We start from the raw sequence: 22373 nt of genomic DNA, 5'->3' as shown, positions 1-22373 counted from the left end.
TTTCCTCCTCATTGGTCTAATGTGATCCCCTCCACATCTCTGGTCTAGCTGCTTCAGGCTGGGAGACCTCCACTGGGAGCCAGCCAAATCAGTACCTGATTGAATTAAAACCCAGTCAGGGACCGTTTTCTAGGGAAGTTGGCTCTAAAGGCTGTATGTGTTGGAATGTCACTTAGATCATGATGGATTCCTATCTTTACCGTTTTCAGTCAATATCCTCTACTAACTACTTAAAATACAAAATGGGGTAGCTCTCCCCCACCCCCCCATAAATGTTCTAGTGTTTTTCATGGGCTAAAAATCTTAGGTTTTTCGAGAAACTAAAGCATGGCCTCCACAGCATGCTCATCAAAGACTAGGTAATCAAGGCATGGCCATCAGGGCATATTCTTCAAGGCATGGCCTTTTAGGGCACTGCTTTCAGGGTACATTATTTTGGTTCCTACAACAGGCACCTGTCTGTAATCTAGAATGCAATGGGGAAGCAGGGGGATGGTAGCATTCACCCTTCAGGAGTCCTTGGTTGGCTGATTGGTGGTCATAGCAACTTCAAGAAACACCTCCGGTCACTTTGACACCAGGAACCTTTGATATATCCTGCACAAGGGATGCCACCTGGGAGTTGGGGGGCATTCTCAGGGTTAATGGACCTTCTCTCTCTTTTCTCTCTACTTTTCTCCTACGGAGAAGCATGGGAGCCTCTTCTTCTGTCCCCAAGGAATCTCCCTTCGGATGCCTTTTGGCCCACTGGAAACAATTTGGATTACAAGAACTAAAGAAGAAAAACTAATCTCCTACTGTAACAAGACATGGATGGCCTCAGTACCCCTTAGGAGACAAGGAAAGTGGCCATTAATGGGACATTAAGTTTCAATATGATCTATTGTTTGAATCTCTTCTGCAAGAAGCAAGACAAGTAGACTGAAGTCCCCCATGTCCAGGCTTTTATGGCTCTAAATGAGGAATTGGACCTGAGGGCCTCTTGCAGAATGTGCCTAATGACCTAGCAGGTTAATAGACCCACTTGGGACATACTGGATAATGATTGTCTAAATAGGTCCATTCCTCCTAGTAAGCCTTGGCTTCGGGGGCAATCACTGGCTTGTCCAAACAAAGAGGAGGCTTGTTCTGTTACTATCCCTTCTCCTTATAGACCCCAAGACCGCTCTGCCTCCAGTCCAGCTAGACATACTAGGAGCGGAACCCCCTATCTTCCAGGAGTTCCACCCAAGTTTGGAATGCGTCCTCTTAGGGAGACCACTAATGGAGAAATGGGCACAATTTAGAGTCCATGTGCTCTTCTCCATGACAGACCTAGTTCAGATAAAACAACAACTAGGACAGTATTCTGAGAACCCTTCTCAACTTATTGAGGACTTTCAACAAGTATCTATTATGTTTGATTTCACTTGGCAAGATACATATATCATACTAGCTCATTGTTGTACCCCCGAGGAAGAAGAACAAATTTGGGCATGAGCCCAGAAGTTCGCTAATGAAGTAGCGATGAGAGATAGTGAACGCTATCCAGTGGGGGGCTCTGCTGCTCCAAACACTGAACCCCACGGGAACTACCAGGAGGATAATCATGGAAGGGAAAGACAAAATTGTATGATTATCTACCTGATAGAAGGAAAGAAAAAGGGGTTCCCTAAACCTGTATACTGTAACAGGATTCAATGGGTCACCCAAGGAGTTGATGAAAATCCCACTGTATTTCAGTGTCAATTAGTAGAAACTATCCATGACTATACAAATTTGGGCCTAACTACACCTGAGGGAGTGGCCATTTTAAACCTGCATTTCATAAACCAATCTGCTGCACCTGATATGTCAGAAACTAACTAAAATGGCTTTAGGCCCTCAAACTCCTACTCAATACCTCTTGGAGGTGGCTACAGGAGCTTTTAATAATAGAGATATGGCAGTTAGACAGGGACAGGACCAGAGGGCTAAATTACAGGGTAAGATATAGGCTCAAATATTGGCTGCCACTATTGTGAACTCCCAACAACACCGGACTAACCACGGGCAAGGTCAAGGGTGGGCTCCAGATAAAAGATCATGTTTCAGATGTGACCAAGTGGGATACTGGAACAAAGAATTTCTCAACAAGAGCTCTCTTCCTGGACCATGTCCTGCTTGTAAAGAGGAAGGACAGTGGAAGAGAGACTGTCCTCATCTCCAGAGAAAGGGGAGGTCAGGCACTCACTTCCCTGCCCAAGAGCTGACACTGGAAAATCTGACATGATGGGTCCCTGAGGCTGGTCCAGCTCCCTCTGACATCAAGATGACTGAGCCTCAGATTATCCTGGATGTGGGAGGTAAGTTTATCAATTTCCTTATTGATACAAGAACCACTTACTCTGTTCTTATTCATCATTCCAGTCCTACTTGTCTTTCTAACCATTAAATTGTTGGCATAGAAGGGGAAACTAAAACGTGCCATCAGACAATGCCTTTCACCTGTAAATATAAAAATCAATCGGTTACTCATGTTTTCCTAGTTCTTCTGTCTTGTCTCACTCTATTACTTGGATGAGACTTAATGTATAAACTGGGAAGCAGATTTCCTCTTACTAAAGAAGAGGGTGACTTATTCTCTTTAATACTTGGAGAGCTAAAGCCTTACCTTGACATCCCTGGTGATGCCAACTGGTTACGATATTGGATTTAAAAGATGCCTTCTTTTTCATTCCTCTGAGTCTGGAAATGCAGCCACTATTTGCCTTTGAGTGGGCCTCACCCTCTAGCCCACAAGCTGCTCAATTAACTTGGACAGTCCTGCCTCAGGGATTTCAAGACAGTCCTCAATTATTCAGGGCTGTACTCAGCAAAGATCTTCATGATATCGCCCTGCCTCAAGGACCTATAGTCCAATATGTGGATGATATCTTAATCTGTGGTCCCACAAAGGAAATGTCTGATAGCAATTCCATAACTTTACTTAATTTCTTGGCAGACAGGATATCGTGTCTCTCCAAAAATGATGCAAATATCCAAACAAAAGAAAATATTTGGGATATGAGCAAACACCAGGTCACCACTATACCATGTCCTTTGACAGGAAAAAGGCTATATTACACCTTGGACACCCAACTCCAAAAAAAAAAAAAAAAAAAAAGTACTTTCCTAGGTATGGCAGGTTTTTGCCATATATGGATTCCTGGATTTCCCCTTAATTGAGGAAACTTTACTCTGGATAAAAGCTTACCAGCTGGTTTTTCAAACATTAAAGGCTAGGCTTTCATCAGCCCTGGTTTTGGAAAAAACTTTTACTTTATACGTACCAGAGAAACAGGGACAAGCCTTGGGAGTTCTTACTCAGAAGTTAGGAAATGAGACAAAAGCGGTGGACTCCGTTTCAAAGTTACTTGAAAAGTAGCCCCAGGGTGGCTGCTTGTCTTCCAGCAGTGGCTGCAACAGCCCTCCTGGTAGACGAGGCCTCAAAATTTAGTATGGGACAGTCCCTGACAGTGACGACTCCACATCGAGTCCAGAGTGTCCTAGAGACTAAGGGCTACCAATGCATGATGAGAGGCCAACTAACTAAATACCAGGCTATGCTTTTAGATATGCCTGAAATAATCCTTAAAGCATGCCAGATTCTAAACCCAGCTACCCTTATGCCTGGACCTGACATTTATACTTCCAGGATAGAGCATGATTGCTCACAAATTATTGATCTTGTTTACTCTAGCAGGCCAGATTTAAAGGACTCCCCTATTAAAAATGCAGATGACAGTTGGTTTACTGATGGTAGTTGCTTCATGGATAAAGGAGAAAGAAAAGCTGGATATGCAATAGTTTAATTAAGACCACTGAGGCAAAAGCCCTTCTACCAACACTTCTTCTCAAAAGGCTGAACTAAATAGCACTTACTCATGCTCTTCAATTGGCAAAGGGTATGAAAATTACTATTTCTACTGACTCCAAATATGCCTTTCTGGTGTTACATGACCATGGAGCAACTTGGAAGAAAAGGGGACTGTTATCAAGCCATAATTCCACAATCAAATATGGGCCTGAAATTCTTGCTCTTCTTGAGGCTGTACACCTACATAAGGAGGTAGCTGTGATTCACCTGAAAGGTCATCAAAGGATATGACCCTAGAATATAAAGGAAACAATTTAGCAGACTGTGCAGCCAAATTGGCAGGACAAAATAAACAGACACTAAATCTAATGCCAGTCTTACCCTCAATGGAGTCCATAACTCCAATCTATTCAGACCAGGAGATCCTCATAGCCCAGAAATGAGGTTACACTAAAGATACACGGAACTGGTTTGTTAACAGCGAGGGAAAAATCTTTATACCCAAAATTAATCAATGGAAGGTAATACAAAGTTTACACCAAGCTACCTATTTGGGCAAAGATGCTCTAAGACGTTTAATCAGCAATGTGTTTGATGGAGAAAATTTAACAGCTATGATAAAACAGGTCTGCCAATCCTGTGTTGTTTGTGCACAGGTAAACCCAGAGAGTGCAGTCTGCACCCACCCCCACTTTTAAACCAAACCAAAGGTGTGGATCATATCCAAGAGAGGACTGGCAGCTTGATTACACAGATGCCTCTTTGCAAAGGCTATAAATTCTTATCAGTGTTTGTTGATACTTTCACCGGGTGGATCGAGGCCTTTCCATGCAAAACTGGAAAGGCCAAAGTAGTAACCAAAGTTTCACTATGAGAAAGTATTCCCAGATTTGGCCTTCCGTAATCCCTGCAAAGTGACAATGGTCCTTCTTTTACTACACAAATAACCCAACAAATAGCACAGGCATTACAAATCAAATATTTTCTAAATTCAGCTTCACATCCACAATCTTCTGGAAAGGTGGACAAAGCTAATCATACTTTAAAACGACACCATGCTAAACTTAGCTTAGAGACCCAGCAAAATTGGGTTACTCTTTTACCAATAGGACTTTTCAGAGCAAGAACCACTTCAGAGCAACCTCTGGGACTCAGCCCTTTTGAGTTGTTATATGGAAAACCATTTCTTACAGTGGACTTGTTAGTAGATGAAGATTATATTATTAAATTATTCACTTGAGGCTGATCTAATTCATATTTTGAATTTTTTGATTTTGATTTGGTTTTGATTTAACTGTAACTGAAAACCCACCCCATGTAAGTCCTAGAGACATGGTTTATCTAAAGGATTGGAAGTCAAATACAGCAGGAGACTGAACTCCAAAATGGAAAGGCCCATATTGGGTCATATTATGTATTCCCACTGCAGTAAAATTATAGGGGCAATCTTCATGGACTCACATATGCAGAATAAAACCTATACCTCCTTCACAGGAAGCAATGAGCAAACAAATGTGCCTTCTTATTCCTGTGATCCTGTAGAAGATCTCAAACTCCTCTTCAAACGACAATGAAGGTTGAATATTTTCTCTTTATTCTCTATGCACGTATCTTAGCTGACAAATTCCTTTCTGCAGTGGGCACAGCATTATGCCGAACTACAAAATCAGATGGCTTGCTGGATGTGTGGAGTTTTGCCCATGTTGAGTACATCTAGTACGACGTTACAACTGGCACTCCCTGTATGCTTACATTTCAGAGATAATATATGAAGATACTATATTTCAAGATAAACCTATTACCAATCAAAATGTTTCTTCCCAGCCCATGATGAATAAAACGTGGAATTTGCGGGGACATAACCAGACTTTTTCATACCCTCAAACTATTAGAATATTAACTGATTTTGCAAACCCACAAATTAATGTCCACCAACAAGTCCCTAAGTTACAAAACCCTACTTATCACTATACTGAAAATGACATATCAAATTTGAGATATATTCCTATGGCTCACACCCACCATTATACAGCTCAGCCAAAAGGCAGTTTTAGGCTAGGAACAAAGAAATCATACATATGATACCTGGGCAAGTAACACACGTTATCTAGGTTGGCTACCACTAGAAACATGCTCCCAAACAATTGTACTTCAGGCTACCAACTGGTTTGCTACTATTTGGATAGGGCAACCTGGGATCAGATGGCTAGCTCCAAATGGAACTAACTGGATATGTGGAACTAATATATGGCCCTGGCTCCCTCCAGGATCAATAGGTCATTGTACCTTAGGTTTTCCCTGGATTCATGGACACATGGCTAAAATTATCACTACCCCAGCTAACTTTCCAAATTCATTTTTTAAAATATAATTGTCAGATTGGCTTACATACAACACCCAGCGCTCATCCCAACAGGTGCCCTCCTCAATGCCCATCACCCACTTTCACCTCCCTCCCCCACCATCAACCTGCAGTTCTCTGTATTTAAATCTCTTGTGGTTTGCCTCCCTCCCTCTCTGTTTGTAACTATATTTTTCCCCTTCCCTTCCTCCATGGTCTTCTGTTAAGTTTCTCAAGATCCACATATGAGTGAAAACATGTATCTGTCCTTCTCTGACTGACTTATTTCACTTAGCATAATACCCTCCAGTTCCATCTGTGTTGCTGCAAATGGCATCATTTTATTCTTATTGCCAATTAGTATTCCATTGTATATATAAACCACATCTTTATCCACTCATCAGTTGATGGACATTTAAGTTCTTTCCATAATTTCGCTATTGTTGAAAGCACTGCTATAAACATTGGGGTACATATGTCCCCTATGCAACAGCACTCCTGTATCCCTTGGGTAAATTCTTAGCAGTGCTGTTGCTGGATCATAGGTAGTTCTATTTTTAATTTTTTGAGGAACCTCCATACTGTTTTCCAAAACAGCTGCACCCTTGAACACTGCAAGAGGGTTCATGTTTCTCTACATCCTCACCAGCATCCACAGCCTCCTGATTTGTTCATTTTACCCACTCTGACCAGCATGTGGTTGTATCTCAGTGTGGCTTTGATTTCTATTTCCCTGATGATGAGTGATGTTGAGCATAGTTTCATGTGTCTCTTCGCCATCTGGATGTCTTCTCTGGAACAGTGTCTACTCATGTCTTCTGCCCATTTCTTCACAGGATTATTTGTTTTTTGGGTGTGGAGTTTGGTGATTTCTTTATAGATTTTGGATACTAGCCCTTTATCCAATATGTCATTTGCAGATATCTTTTCCCATTCCATTGGTTGCTTTTTAGTTTTGTTGACTGTTTCCTTTGCATTGCAGAAGCTTTTTATCTTGATGAAGTCCCAATAGTTCATTTTTGCTTTTAATTCCCTTGCCTTTGAAGATGTGCCGCATAAGAAATTGCTGCAGCTGAGGTCAAAGAGGTTGTTGCCTGCTTTCTCCTCTAGGGTTTTGATGTTAAACAGCCCTTAATAAATATAAAAGAATTGAGATCATACCATGCACACTTTCAGATCACAATGCTATGAAACTTGAAATCAACCACAGGAAAAAGTTTGAAAAACCTCCAAATGCATGGAGGTTAACGAACATCCTACTAAAGAATGAATGGGTCAACCAGGCAATTAAAGAAGAAATTTAAAAATATATGGAAACAAATAAAAATGAAAACACAACAATCCAAATCCTCTGGGATGCAGCAAAGGCAGTTCTAAGAGGAAAATACATTGCAATTCAGGCCTATCTCAAGAAACAAGAAAAATCCCAAATACAGAATCTAGCAGCACACCTAAAGGAACAAGAAGCAGAATAGCAAAGATACCCCAAACCCAGCAAAAGAAGAGAAATAATAAAGATCAGAGTAGAAATAAACAATATAGAACACACACACACACACACACACACACACACACACACACACACACACACAAACAGTAGAACAGATCAATGAAACTAAGAGGTGGCTTTTTGAAAAAATAAATCTCTAGCCAGGATTCTCAAAAAGAAAAGAGAGAAGACCCAAATCAATCACGAATGAAAGTGGATTTATTACAACTAATCCCTCAGAAATACAAGCAATTATCAGAGAATACTATGAAAAATTATATGCCAACAAACTGGACACCCTGGAAGAAATGGAAAAATTCCTAAACACTCACACACTATCAAAACTCAACTGAGAAGAAATAGAAAATTTGAACAGACCCATAACTAGTAAAGAAATTGAATCAGTTATCAAAAATCTCCCAGCAAATAAGAGTCCTGGACCAGATGGCTTCCCTGGGGAATTCTACCAGACATTTAAAGCAGAGTTCATATCAATCCTTCTCAAGCTGTTCCAAAAATAGAAATGGAAGGAAAACTTCCCGACTCATTCTGTGAAGCCAGCATTACTTTAATTCCCAAACCAGACAGAGACCCCACAAAAAAGAACTACAGGCCAATATCCCTGATGAACATGGATGCAAAAATTCTCAACAAGATACTAGCAAATCAAATTCAACAGCATATAAAAAGAATTATTCACCAGGATCAAGTGGGATTCATTCCTGGGCTGCAGGGCTGGTTCAATATTTGCAAATCAATCAATGTGATACATCACATTAATAAAAGAAAGGATAAAAACCATATGATCCTGTCAATAGATGCAGAAAACATTTCACAATATACAGAATCCTTTCTTGATAAAAACCCTCAAGAGCGAGACCGGAAGATGGCGGCGTAGGAAGACGCTGGGCTCACCGCACGTCCTGCTGATCACTTAGATTCCACCTACACCTGCCTAAATAACCCAGAAAACCGCCAGAGGATTAGCAGAACGGAGTTGCCGGAGCCAAGCGCAGACGAGAGGCCCACGGAAGAGGGTAGGAAGGGCGGCGAGGCGGTGCGCGCTCCACGGACTGGCGGGAGGGAGCCGGGGCGGAGGGGCGGCTCGCCGGCCAAGCAGAGCCCCCGAGTCTGGCTTGCAAAAAGCGGAGGGGCCTGATGGACTGTGTTCCGACAGCAAGCGCAACTTAGCGTCTGGGAGGTCATAAGTTAACAGCTCTGCTCGGAAAGCAGGAAGGCTGGAGGACAAAGGGAGGGAGAGCTGCTGAGCCCCCGGACGACAGAGCTCAGTTTGGTGGGGAACAAAGGCGCTCGCCAGCGCCATCTCCCCCGCCCATCCCCCCGCCAAAATCCCAAAGAGAACCAGTTCCTGCCAGGGAACTTGCTCCCTCCGTGCAAACACCCAACTCTGTGCATCTGTGGAGCCAAACTTCCGGCAGTGGATCTGACACCCTCCCGCTGCCACAGGGCCCCTCCTGAAGTGGATCAACTAAGGAGAAGCAAGCTAAGCCTGCCCCTCCTGCCCCTGTGCACCTTGTCTACCCACCCCAGCTAATACGCCAGATCCCCAGCATCACAAGCCTGGCAGTGTGCAAGTAGCCCAGACGGGCCACGCCACCCCACAGTGAATCCCGCCCCTAGAAGAGGGGAAGAGAAGGCATACACCAGTCTGACTGTGGACACAGCGGTGGGCTGGGGGCAGACATCAGGTCGGACTGCGGCTCCGCCCACCAACTCCAGTTATACACCACAGCACAGGGGAAGTGCCCTGCAGGTCCTCACCACGCCAGGGACTATCCAAAATGACCAAGCGGAAGAATCCCCCTCAGAAGAATCTCCAGGAAATAACAACAGCTAATGAGCTGATCAAAAAGGATTTAAATAATATAACAGAAAGTGAATTTAGAATAATAGTCATAAAATTAATCGCTGGGCTTGAAAACAGTATAGCTGACAGCAGAGAATCTCTTGCTACAGAGATCAAGGGACTAAGGAACAGTCACAAGGAGCTGAAAAACGCTTTAAATGAAATGCATAACAAAATGGAAACCACCACGGCTCGGATTGAAGAGGCAGAGGAGAGAGTAGGTGAACTAGAAGATAAAGTTATGGAAAAAGAGGAAGCTGAGAAAAAGAGAGATAAAAAAATCCAGGAGTATGAGGGGAAAATTAGAGAACTAAGTGATACACTAAAAAGAAATAATATACGCATAATTGGTATCCCAGAGGAGGAAGAGAGAGGGAAAGGTGCTGAAGGGGTACTTGAAGAAATAATAGCTGAGAACTTCCCTGAACTGGGGAAGGAAAAAGGCACTGAAATCCAAGAGGCACAGAGAACTCCCTTCAGACGTAACTTGAATCGATCTTCTGCACGACATATCATAGTGAAACTGGCAAAATACAAGGATAAAGAGAAAATTCTGAAAGCAGCAAGGGGTAAACGTGCCCTCACATATAAAGGGAGACCTATAAGACTCGTGACTGATCTCTCTTTTGAAACTTGGCAGGCCAGAAAGAATTGGCACGAGATTTTCAGTGTGCCAGACAGAAAAAATATGCAGCCGAGAATCCTTTATCCAGCAAGTCTGTCATTTAGAATAGAAGGAGAGATAAAGGTCTTCCCAAACAAACAAAAACTGAAGGAATTTGTCACCACTAAACCAGCCCTCCAAGAGATCCTAAGGGGGACCCTGTGAGACAAAGTACCAGAGACATCACTACAAGCATAAAACATACAGAATCACAATGACTCTAAACCCGTATCCTTCTATAATAACACTGAATGTAAATGGATTAAATGCGCCAACCAAAAGACATAGGGTATCAGAATGGATAAAAAAAACAAGACCCATCTATTTGCTGTCTACAAGAGACTCATTTTAGACCTGAGGACACCTTTAGATTGAGAGTGAGGGGATGGAGAACTATTTATCATGCTACTGGAAGCCAAAAGAAGGCTGGAGTAGCCATACTTATATCAGACAAACTAGACTTTAAATTAAAGGCTGTAACAAGAGATGAAGAAGGACATTATATAATAGTTACAGGGTCTATCCATCAGGAAGAGCTAACAATTATAAATGTCTATGCGCCGAATACCGGAGCCCCCAAGTATATAAAACAATTACTCATAACCATAAGCAACCTTATTGGTACGAATGTGGTAATTGCAGGGGACTTTAACACCCCACTTACAGAAATGGATAGATCATCTAGACACACGGTCAATAAAGAAACAAGGGCCCTGAATGAAATATTGGATCAGATGGACTTGACAGATATATTTAGAACTCTGCATCCCAAAGCAACAGAATATACTTTCTTCTCGAGTGCACATGGAACATTCTCCAAGATAGATCATATACTGGGGCACAAAATAGCCCTTCATAAGTTTACAAGAATTGAAATTATACCATGCATACTTTCAGACCACAATGCTATGAAGCTTGAAATCAACCACAGAAAAAAGTCTGGAAAACCTCCAAAAGCATGGAGGTTAAAGAACACCCTACTAACCAATGAGTGGGTCAACCAGGCAATTAGAGAAGAAATTAAAAACTATATGGAAACAAACGAAAATGAAAATACAACAATCCAAACGCTTTGGGACGCAGCAAAGGCAGTCCTGAGAGGAAAATACATTGCAATCCAGGCCTATCTCAAGAAACAAGAAAAATCCCAAATACAAAATCTAACAGCACACCTAAAGGAAATAGAAGCAGAACAGCAAAGGCAGCCTAAACCCAGCAGAAGAAGAGAAATAATAAAGATCAGAGCAGAAATAAACAATATAGAATCTAAAAAAACTGTAGAGCAGATCAACGAAACCAAGAGTTGGTTTTTTGAAAAAATAAACAAAATTGACAAACCTCTAGCCAGGCTTCTCAAAAAGAAAAGGGAGATGACCCAAATAGATAAAAGCATGAATGAAAATGGAATGATTACAACCAATCCATCAGAGATACAAACAATTATCAGGGAATACTATGAAAAAGTATATGCGAACAAATTGGACAACCTGGAAGAAATGGACAAATTCCTGAACACCCACACTCTTCCAAAACTCAATCAGGAGGAAATAGAAAGCTTGAACAGACCCATAACCAGCGAAGAAATTGAATCGGTTATCAAAAATCTCCCAACAAATAAGAGTCCAGGACCAGATGGCTTCCCAGGGGAGTTCTACCAGACGTTTAAAGCAGAGATAATACCTATCCTTCTCAAGCTATTCCAAGAAATAGAAAGGGAAGGAAAACTTCCAGACTCATTCTATGAAGCCAGTATTACTTTGATTCCTAAACCAGACAGAGACCCAGTAAAAAAAGAGAACTACAGGCCAATATCCCTGATGAATATGAATGCAAAAATTCTCAATAAGATACTAGCAAATCGAATTCAACGGCATATAAAAAGAATTATTCACCATGATCAAGTGGGATTCATTCCTGGGATGCAGGGCTGGTTCAACATTCGCAAATCAATCAACGTGATACATCACATTAACAAAAAAAAAAAAAGAGAAAAACCATATGATCCTGTCAATCGATGCAGAAAAGGCCTTTGACAAAATCCAGCACCCTTTCTTAATAAAAACCCTTGAGAAAGTCGGGATAGAAGGAACATACTTAAAGATCATAAAAGCCATTTATGAAAAGCCCACAGCTAACATCATCCTCAACGGGGACAAACTGAGAGCTTTTTCCCTGAGATCAGGAACACGACAGGGATGCCCACTCTCACCGCTGTTGTTTAACATAGTGCTGGAAGTTCTAGCATCAGCAATCAGACAACAAAAGGAAATCAAAGGCATCAAAATTGGCAAAGATGAAGTCAAGCTTCCGCTTTTTGCAGATGACATGATATTATACATGGAAAATCCGACAGACTCCACCAAAAGTCTGCTAGAACTGATACATGAATTCAGCAAAGTTGCAGGATACAAAATCAATGTACAGAAATCAGTTGCATTCTTATACACTAACAATGAAGCAACAGAAAGACAAATAAAGAAACTGATCCCATTCACAATTGCACCAAGAAGCATAAAATACCTAGGAATAAATCTAACCAAAGATGTAAAGGATCTGTATGCTGAAAACTATAGAAAACTTATGAAGGTAATTGAAGAAGATTTAAAGAAATGGAAAGACATTCCCTGCTCATGGATTGGAAAAATAAATATTGTCAAAATGTCAATACTACCCAAAGCTATCTACACATTCAATGCAATCCCAATCAAAATTGCACCAGCATTCTTCTCGAAACTAGAACAAGCAATCCTAAAATTCATATGGAACCACAAAAGGCCCCGAATAGCCAAAGTAATTTTGAAGAAGAAGACCAAAGCAGGAGGCATCACAATCCCAGACTTAGCCTCTACTACAAAGCTGTAATCATCAAGACAGCATGGTATTGGCACAAAAACAGACACATAGACCAATGGAATAGAATAGAAACCCCAGAACTAGACCCACAAACGTATGGCCAACTCATCTTTGACAAAGCAGGAAAGAACATCCAATGGAAAAAAGACAGCCTCTTTAAAAAATGGTGCTGGGAGAACTGGACAGCAACATGCAGAATGTTGAAACTAGACCACTTTCTCAAACCATTCACAAAAATAAACTCAAAATGGATAAAGGACCTGAATGTGAGACAGGAAACCATCAAAACCCTAGAGGAGAAAGCAGGAAAAGACCTCTCTGACCTCAGCCGTAGCAATCTCTTCCTCGACACATCCCCAAAGGCAAGGGAATTAAAAGCAAAAGTGAATTACTGGGACCTTATGAAGATAAAAAGCTTCTGCACAGCAAAGGAAACAACCAACAAAACTAAAAGGCAACCAACGGAATGGGAAAAGATATTTGCAAATGACATATCGGACAAAGGGCTAGTATCCAAAATCTATAAAGAGCTCACCAAACTCCACACCCGAAAAGCAAATAACCCAGTGAAGAAATGGGCAGAAAACATGAATAGACACTTCTCTAAAGAAGACATCCGGATGGCCAACAGGCACATGAAAAGATGTTCAGCGTCGCTCCTTATCAGGGAAATACAAATCAAAACCACACTCAGGTATCACCTCACGCCAGTCAGAGTGGCCAAAATGAACAAATCAGGAGACTATAGATGCTGGAGAGGATGTGGAGAAACGGGAACCCTCTTGCACTGTTGGTGGGAATGCAAATTGGTGCAGCCGCTCTGGAAAGCAGTGTGGAGGTTCCTCAGAAAATTAAAAATAGACCTACCCTATGACCCAGCAATAGCACTGCTAGGAATTTACCCAAGGGATACAGGAATACTGATGCATAGGGGCACCTGTACCCCAATGTTCATAACAGCACTCTCAACAATAGCCAAATTATGGAAAGAGCCTAAATGTCCATCAACTGATGAATGGATAAAGAAATTGTGGTTTATATACACAATGGAATACTACGTGGCAATGAGAAAAAAATGAAATATGGCCTTTTGTAGCAACGTGGATGGAACTGGAGAGTGTGATGCTAAGTGAAATAAGCCATACAGAGAAAGACAGATACCATATGGTTTCACTCTTATGTGGATCCTGAGAAACAGGATCCTGAGAAACAGGAACCCATGGGGAAGGGGAAGGAAAAAAAAAAAAAAAGAGGTTAGAGTGGGAGAGAGCCAAAGCATAAGAAACTGTTAAAAACTGAGAACAAACTGAGGGTTGATGGGGGGTGGGAGGGAGGAGAGGGTGGGTGATGGGTATTGAGGAGGGCACCTTTTGGGATGAGCACTGGGTGTTGTATGGAAACCAATTTGACAATAAATTTCATATATTAAAAAAAAAAAACCCTCAAGAAAGTCAGGATAGAAGGAACATACTTCAACATCATAAAAGCCATATATGAAAAGCCCACAGCTAATATCCTCAATGGGGAAAAATTGAGAGCTTTTCCCCTGAGATCACAAACACAACAGGGATGTCCACTCGCATCACTGTTTAACATAGTGTTGGAAGTCCTAGCCTCAGCAATCATACAACAAAATGAAATCAAAGGCATCAAAATTGTCAAAGAAGTCAAACTTTCACTTTTTGCAGACATGATACTCTACATGGAAAACCTGAAAGACTCCACCAAAAGACTGCTAGAAGTGATACACAAATTCAGCAAAGTCAGGGTACAAAACCAATATACAGAAATCGGTTGCTTTTTTATACATCAATAATGAAGCAAGAGAAAGAGAAAAAAAGAAACTGATCCCACTTACAATTGCACCAAGAACCATAAAATACCTAGGAATAAACCTACCTAAAGATGTAAAAGATCTCAACTGTATGCTGAAAACTTTAGAAAGCTTATGAAGGAAATTGAGGAGGACACAACGAAATGGAAAAACATTCCATGCTCATAGATTGGAAGAGTAAATATTAAATTAAAATTTAATACCCACGGCAATCTACACATTCAGTGCAATCTTAATCAAAATTGCACCAGCATTCTTCTCAAAGCTAGAACAAACAATCCTAAAATTTGTATGGAACCACAAAAGACCCCAAATAGCCAAAGTAATACTAAGAAGAAACTCAAAGCAGGAGGCATCGCAATCCCAGACTTTAGCCTCTACTACAAAGCTCTAATCATCGGGACAGTATGGTATTGGCAAAAAACAGACAAATAGACCAATGGAATAGATAGAGAACCCAGAAGTGGACCCACAAATGTATGGCCAACCAATCTTTGACTGTCAGGAAAATATTCAATGGAAAAAAGATAGTCTCTTTAGCAAATGGTGCTGGGAGAACTGGACAGAAACATATAGAAGAATGAAACTAGACCACTTTCTTACACCATACACAAAAATAAACTCAAAATGGATGAAAGACCTAAGTGTGAGAAAAGAAACTTTCCAAATTGAAAATAAAGATGGACATGATCTGTTTTCCAATGGTATGATCATTTGGCATCCATGTTTGCTCCATCTGTAGGGTTAGAAAGTGTAAGTTGACATATGGATGCCCTTAATAAATACACTATAAAGGCACTCAATGACTCACAAAACAGCATCTCCTTACTGGACACTGAAGCCACACAGATGCACAAAGCAGTTTTCCAAAATAGAAGGGCTTTAGATGTTTTAACAGTGGCCCAAGGTGGCACACGTGCTATTATTAAAACAGAATGCTGGGTATACATCCCAGACTATCACAAAAATGTCTCAGGGCTCTTAAAAGATATGAATACCCAAATTGAGGCCTTACAAAGTCTTTCTCTCTTTCCTGATTGGTTAAGTTCCTGGATTGGGGGAGGTTTATGGTTGACTCTTAAGGGTCTCTGTTGGACTTTTCATTCTTCTGGTCATGCTAATCCTAATCTGTTGCCTTTTTCGATGACGGTCATCTTGGTGCCAAGACTCCATCACTACAATGACTTCTCAATGACAGATGATCTTTAACCACAAAGATACCACCTTACTCTCCACGTTGAATTCAGCTGCCTTTACTATAGTAACTCCCCTTTATGTTCCCCTTCTGGTCAATATTGACCCATAGGTAGAGACACCTGTATGCCCCTATTCAGCAGTTAGAAGCTACAGAAGGTGAAACCTTCCACCTTCAACAACCTTAAAGATTTAAGGGTCAAAAGAGGGGATATGATGAGGGAGTATGAGCTAGCTGAGGGGCAAGCACAAGCTAGCACCGCACCCCTCCCCCAAGGTGGGATATGTGTGATATTCCTTGGACAGTCCCAACTACCCCAAAACAAGAAAGGACAAAAAGCAAATCGCTAAACTGATAAAAGCCTTCACCAGTTTACCAGAAAAAGGCAATCCCATCAACAGCCTAAAGTTCAGGAACTCCCTACTGTCTTAATGTTAATGCTTTGCCTGATGGAAAAAAAAAACCTTAACTTGACAATAGCTAGGCCTCCAATAATCTGAGTCTTCAGCATATGAAAATCCCTTTAGGAAACTCTCTCTTGACTTTATCTCCACCGACTGAATAAAATAGTCACCCTCCACACCTACAGTGCAGCTCTTTCTGCCCATGGGTCCTGTCTCAGTGCTTTAATAAAATCACCTTTTTGCACCAAAGACGTCTTCAAGAATTATTTCTTGGCCATCGGCTCTGGACTGCCCCACCACCCAATCATGTCAAAACTTCATGAGTATCATATACTTAACTTAATGAAATTTTCTGCTTGTTCCATCTAAAACCTATATATTACTTGGGTGCCCCTTTACTGTTTGGAGACCTTGACTTGGGTCTCACCGGCTCCACTGCCTTGAAAGTCTGCAAAGGTACCAGAAATATTTGCTTGTACTCAGACATTTACACTCAGGATCACATATGTCCTCAAATCCATCTTTCCTATAGAATGTTTTTGCCTTCCATGAATCCAGATATAGACCTTAAATTTTTTCATTCTTACTGAGTTTTATACATGTTACATGCCACATTTTAGTTTTATGGTTCACTCAGCCTTTACCATCTTCAGAGAGGACAACTCAACTAAAATCAATAATTCATTATTTAAATATTCCCCAAACTAAAATCAGTATAAAATAAATGTAAATAATTAAATCTTCAAATAATCTTGGGTTAAGCCTGTATAGCACTTACTTTTCTGAAGTTAGTAAAGTGTAAACTGCATAAAAATTGGGGGGACATGCTACACACACACACACACACACACAGAGATCCTTTGACAAGGCGATCCAGTATTTTCAAGTTGAAGAATGTAGTTTCTCCTTTTATTTCAATCTTTCCTAAAACTTTGACCCTACTTCTTCTTACTCTACTTAAAATACATACAGTCTCTGTTCTCTACATCAATTCCCTAATAGGTGTAAAAATCCCTTCTCAGTGAGTTGGGGTGTTATACCAGAAATACCATAGACTGAGTGGTTTTAAACAACACACATGCATTTTTTCACAGTTTTAGAGGCTGTGAAGTCCAATATCAAGACACAGGCAGATTCAGTGTCTGTTGAGACCAACTTTCACACACAGGTATATCTTTTCCTTACAAGTGGGTGACAGGTTTCTGGGGTCTCTTTTCCTAAGGGCACTAATCCCATTTATGAGGACCTCACCCTCATGACCTAATCACCTCCCCAAGTCCCCAACTCTTAATACCTTCACATTGGGATTAGGGTTTCAACCTATGACTGGGGAGAAACACATCAGTTCATACCACTCCCCAAAGGCCAGGATAAGTTACCAGGTGCTAAGCTGTTGATCCCTTCAGTCCTCTGGTGGCAGGACAGGACCTAGGAGTGTCATAGCCTTAGGGCACAACCTAGTCTGGAGCAGCCTCAACTGATTGATTACCCTTGTGGGCTCTGTAAATCTAACCTTTTCCTAAGAGTGCTTTGCCAAGAAAAAGGGTTGAGAAGCTCCAGCTGTCCTATGAACTGCCTCCTAATCTGTCCTGTCTTTCTTAAACTGTAATGTCCTTTATTTGACACCTCTGGCATGGCACTATTACTTGATCATCTGGGAAAGGGCAGGACAGCCTTCACACCCGCCCAGCTGAGTCTCCTTTCAATTATGCAGGAATAGGTAACCTGCCTTGAGGATAAACTCTGCCAGGAGGCGCCACTTCCCCCTGACCTTGACATACAGACTCAGCCAAGTTTTCATTTAAGGAATATTTACTGTTGGAAATTAGGAGACACAGCACCTGTAAGGCCTGGTCTCTGTCCTTAAGGACCTCATGAGGCTGCTCCAGGGGAAGCCCTGCACAGGCCAAGAGTTACACAAGGACACAGGACAGGTGTCCTGCTGCATGCGTGGATGCCAGGTGATCTCTGGAATAGATGAGGGAAGCAGCAGGTGCCATGGGTCATAAATGCTCAAATATATCATGCTTCTTAGAAGGGATGCTCTCTCTGCATGTCTAAAATCTCCCATTTCCTGATACAAATTAATGATTCTTTGAGAAGATGGTCAATGAATGGCTTTTGTCTTTTACAAATGCATATTTTGGCTAGACAGCCATTTGTGCCTCTTGACTTAAAACTTTCTTCAGAACCTGGTAAAAACTCCTTCAAAATTAATTTTTTTTAACGTTCATTTTTTGAGAGACAGAGAGAGAGTGTGAGCAGGGGAGGGGCAGAGGGAGAGGGAGACACAGAATCCAAAGCAAGCTCCAGGATCTGAACTGACAGCACAGAGCCCAACATGGGGCTCAAACTCAGAAACTGTGAGATCATGATCTGAGCCGAAGTCAGATGCTTAACTGACTGACCCACCCAGGCACCCCAAAAAGCCTTCAAAATTTAAAGGAATGAGGGATTAATGGTACATCTTTTTTTTTTTTGACAGCACTGAAATTACCTCCACTGATATTTAGTAGGGGAGGTTCACAGCTAACATCAAATAACAAATGATTTGCCAATATCTATGCTAACATCAATTATAAATGATTTGCCAACACCTAAGCATTTTACTTGCAGCAACCTCACAATCACTCTATGATGCAAGCAGTTTTCACAATCACCCATGATGTAAGCAGGACAGGTATATATTGCCCCTTTTATCAAAGAACAAAACTGAAGCGCAGAGAGGGTAAATGACTTCTCAAGATCACCTAGCTAGGAAGTAGCAGAGCCCTCACAATGAAATCCCCAATGTTCTCAACACCTCTCTTTTAAACATTAAGTGACTTCTTAAAATAAAGAGTCAACCTAGTCCTATAATTGAAGCAGTTGTGTGGCTACGAATATTCACTTTGTCTATTAAATGCTCGCAAGTCTGAGAAGAAACGTTCTTGTTATTCTATCATCCCCTTAGGTACTTTTTCCTTTTCACTCCTGGCACCGATGTCTTTATAGGTTTCTTCTATTGCCTTCTGAGAACCTGCTTTCCAGAACTGGATTATGTATGACTCTCAGGAAGGCATAAATGAATAACAAAATTTAAAATGCCATACATCTCACACAGTTCATATACATCTAACTCCTAAGCCTTAATATAAAGCTCTCACAGGAGCATTTCAGGCAGCCATCCAGAGGTGGCAGAGATGGCTTTTGGTAGAGTGAGGTGTTCTTACATGTAAGCTGTGAGCATGTTCTCACATGTCAGCTGTGACATGTTCCCAGCCCACCCGTGTCACCACACGAAAGTCTGGTCCTTGACTTCACACTGCACTAGGTTAGACTGTCTCCAAGGAGGAGTATTTTCCAAAAGCTCTAGGAGAATGATATGCTTGTATTTGAAGAGACTCCATATAGGTAAGTCTAGAGAATTCATTGGTTTAAGATTCTCATATCTTTTCCATTTTCTAGGACCAGTCCCCAATGCTCTCTCTTTCCCATCCTCATCACTGTCTCTGGGATAAGCCACATGGGGAACGGCTATTTTCAGGGTTCCAAAAAGCCTGTAGAACAGAGTCTCGGGCAAAATCTGTTTAAACTGCATTTAAGATACAAACTGGCTATAAAATGTCTCTCGTTCCATCACACACCAAACTTTTATTGAACTCTACAGTGTAGTATTTCTAGTAGAAATATCAACAAAATATGGTATCACCTCAACGCTTGGGCAGGTCATAGTTTAGTGAGTCCTGTAAATGGCTATGAAAAGTGATATGAACAGTAAAGGAAGTAGGAATAAGAACATAATGAAAACGCAGAAATCAGAGTAATCAATTCTTCTCCCAGGAAGGAGAAGAGAGAAGGCCAGAGAAATTTTTACAACAGGTGCCAACTGACCTGAGCCTTGTGAGGTATTCGGGACTTCTTCTTCCTCTTCTTTCTTCTGTTTCCTCCTCCTCTTTTTCTTTCTGTAGAGCAGTTTTAGAGCAGTTTTAGGTTCACAGCAAAATTGGGCAGAAAGTACAGAGTTCCCATATGCCCCTCTTCCTCCCTACCACACACACACAGCCTCCCCCCACTATCAACGCCCAGAACCAGCATGGGGCAGTTATTACAATCAGTGGGCCTACACTGACACATCATTATCACTCAAAGTCATACTTTACATTAGCGTTCACTCTTGGTGTTGGACGTTCTATGGGCTTGAACACGTGTGATGACATGTGTTCGCCACTGTAGTGTCACACAGAGTAGTTGCACTGCCCTAAAATCCTCTGTGCTCTGCCTATTCATCCCATCTTGCCCCCTTATCCCTGGCACCCACTGATTTTTTACTGTCTTCAGAGTTGTTTCTTTTCCAGACTTTCATATCGTATGATTATACAGTGTGTGGCCTTTTCAGATTGGCTTCTTCTACTTAGTAATATGCATTTAAGGATCTTCCATGTCTTTTCATGACTTAGTGGCTTATGCCCTTTTAGCGTTGGATAATATCCACTGTCTGGAGAAACCAGAGTTGATTTATCCACTCACCTATGGAAGGACACCTTGGCTGCTTCCCAGGTTTGGCAAGTATGAATAAAGCTCCTATAATCTTTTGTTTTACACCACTTTACTGAGACTTAATTCACATACCCTACCTACAATTCACCCATTAAAAGTGTACAATTCAGTGGCTTTTAGTGTATTCACAATGTTGTGCATTCAGTCACCACAGTCAACTTTAGAACATTTTCATTATTCAAAACAGAAGTTTTTCCCCATAGGCTTCATGTATCCTTCAGTCTTCTCATTCCTCCTGCCCACCCCCTAGGTTACCACTAATCTACTTTTTCTATGGATTTGTCAATTCTGGACATTGTATGCATGGAATCATGCAACATGTGACCTTTTATATCTGGCTTCTTTCATAATGTTTCAACCTTCATCCATGTGGTAACATGTATCACCCATGTTGTAATATGTAAAATGTGTCCATGATGTAACATGTAACATGCCATTTTTTGGCAAATTATATTCCATTGTACAGATACCATGTTTTGTTCATACATTGATTTGTTAAATATTTGGGTTGTTTCTGCTCTTGGGCTATATTGATTGAATAAATCTGCTATGAACATTTCTCTACATGTTTTGGTGTGGATGTACATTTTCATTTCTTGCTTATTAATTTTTATAACAACTTAAAGTCAGACTTCATCTAAGCATGTCTCTTTCTTAGATTTGGGGAGTAAAACCATATTCGTTCCCTGTGAAATGCAATCTCTGGTGTCTAAATGCAACTTTTATCAAATATCTGGGTGCATCAATTTGCCCTCCTGCCAACACTTGCAAAATTAGCCCTTGAATCAGGAGGAATGGTGGTGGTGCATAATGTTTAACATTTAAGAATAAAGAACAACTTATGTTCTCAACAATCTAATCTTAGAAAGTCAGAAAAAGGTGTGGGAAGAGTAAATGCAATCCAGCCAGCGGGAACATGAGTAAACCTATGCAACATATATAAAAACACATGTCTGGTCACACACCCAGATATTTGATAAAAGTTGCATTTAGACCCCAGAGACCTCATTTCATAGGGAACGAATATGGTTTTACTCCCCAAATCTAAGAAAGAGACATGCTTAGACGAAGTCTGACTTTAAGTAGTTATAAAAATGAATAAGCAAGAAATGAAAATGTACATCCACACCAAAACATGTAGAGAAATGTTCATAGCAGATTTATTCAATCAATATAGCCAAAAAGCAGAAATAACCCAAATATTTAACAAATCGATGTATAAACAAAACATGGTATATTTGTACAATGGAATATGATATATCAGGTATGTGCCTGAGGAGGAGAGTAGCAAAAAACAGGCTGAAAAAGAAGAAGGGAAATTGCTATGAAAGCCTTTGAATGATGGTTTAAGGAACTTGAACTTTGTGCTG

General features: G+C 41.0%; 1 long non-coding RNA gene across 1 annotated transcript in view; it reads right to left on the bottom strand.

Moving 5' to 3' along the window:
- Positions 1-2365: 2365 nt before the first annotated feature.
- Positions 2366-22373, bottom strand: part of LOC147574763 (uncharacterized) — an 84619-nt gene continuing 64611 nt past the window's right edge. The window contains exons 5-6 of the long non-coding RNA XR_015243297.1: positions 20338-20408; positions 2366-2466 (exon numbers count right to left, since the gene is read on the bottom strand). This is a non-coding gene — a long non-coding RNA (uncharacterized LOC147574763). The remainder of the gene's footprint in view (positions 2467-20337; positions 20409-22373) is intronic.

Source organism: Puma concolor, chromosome D4, assembly GCF_028749965.1.
Source record: "Puma concolor isolate L17-30 chromosome D4, mPumCon1.1.hap2, whole genome shotgun sequence".
Classification (NCBI taxonomy): domain Eukaryota; kingdom Metazoa; phylum Chordata; class Mammalia; order Carnivora; family Felidae; genus Puma; species Puma concolor.
Note: the sequence above shows the minus strand (reverse complement) of the source record. Positions and strands in the feature narration are given on the sequence as shown.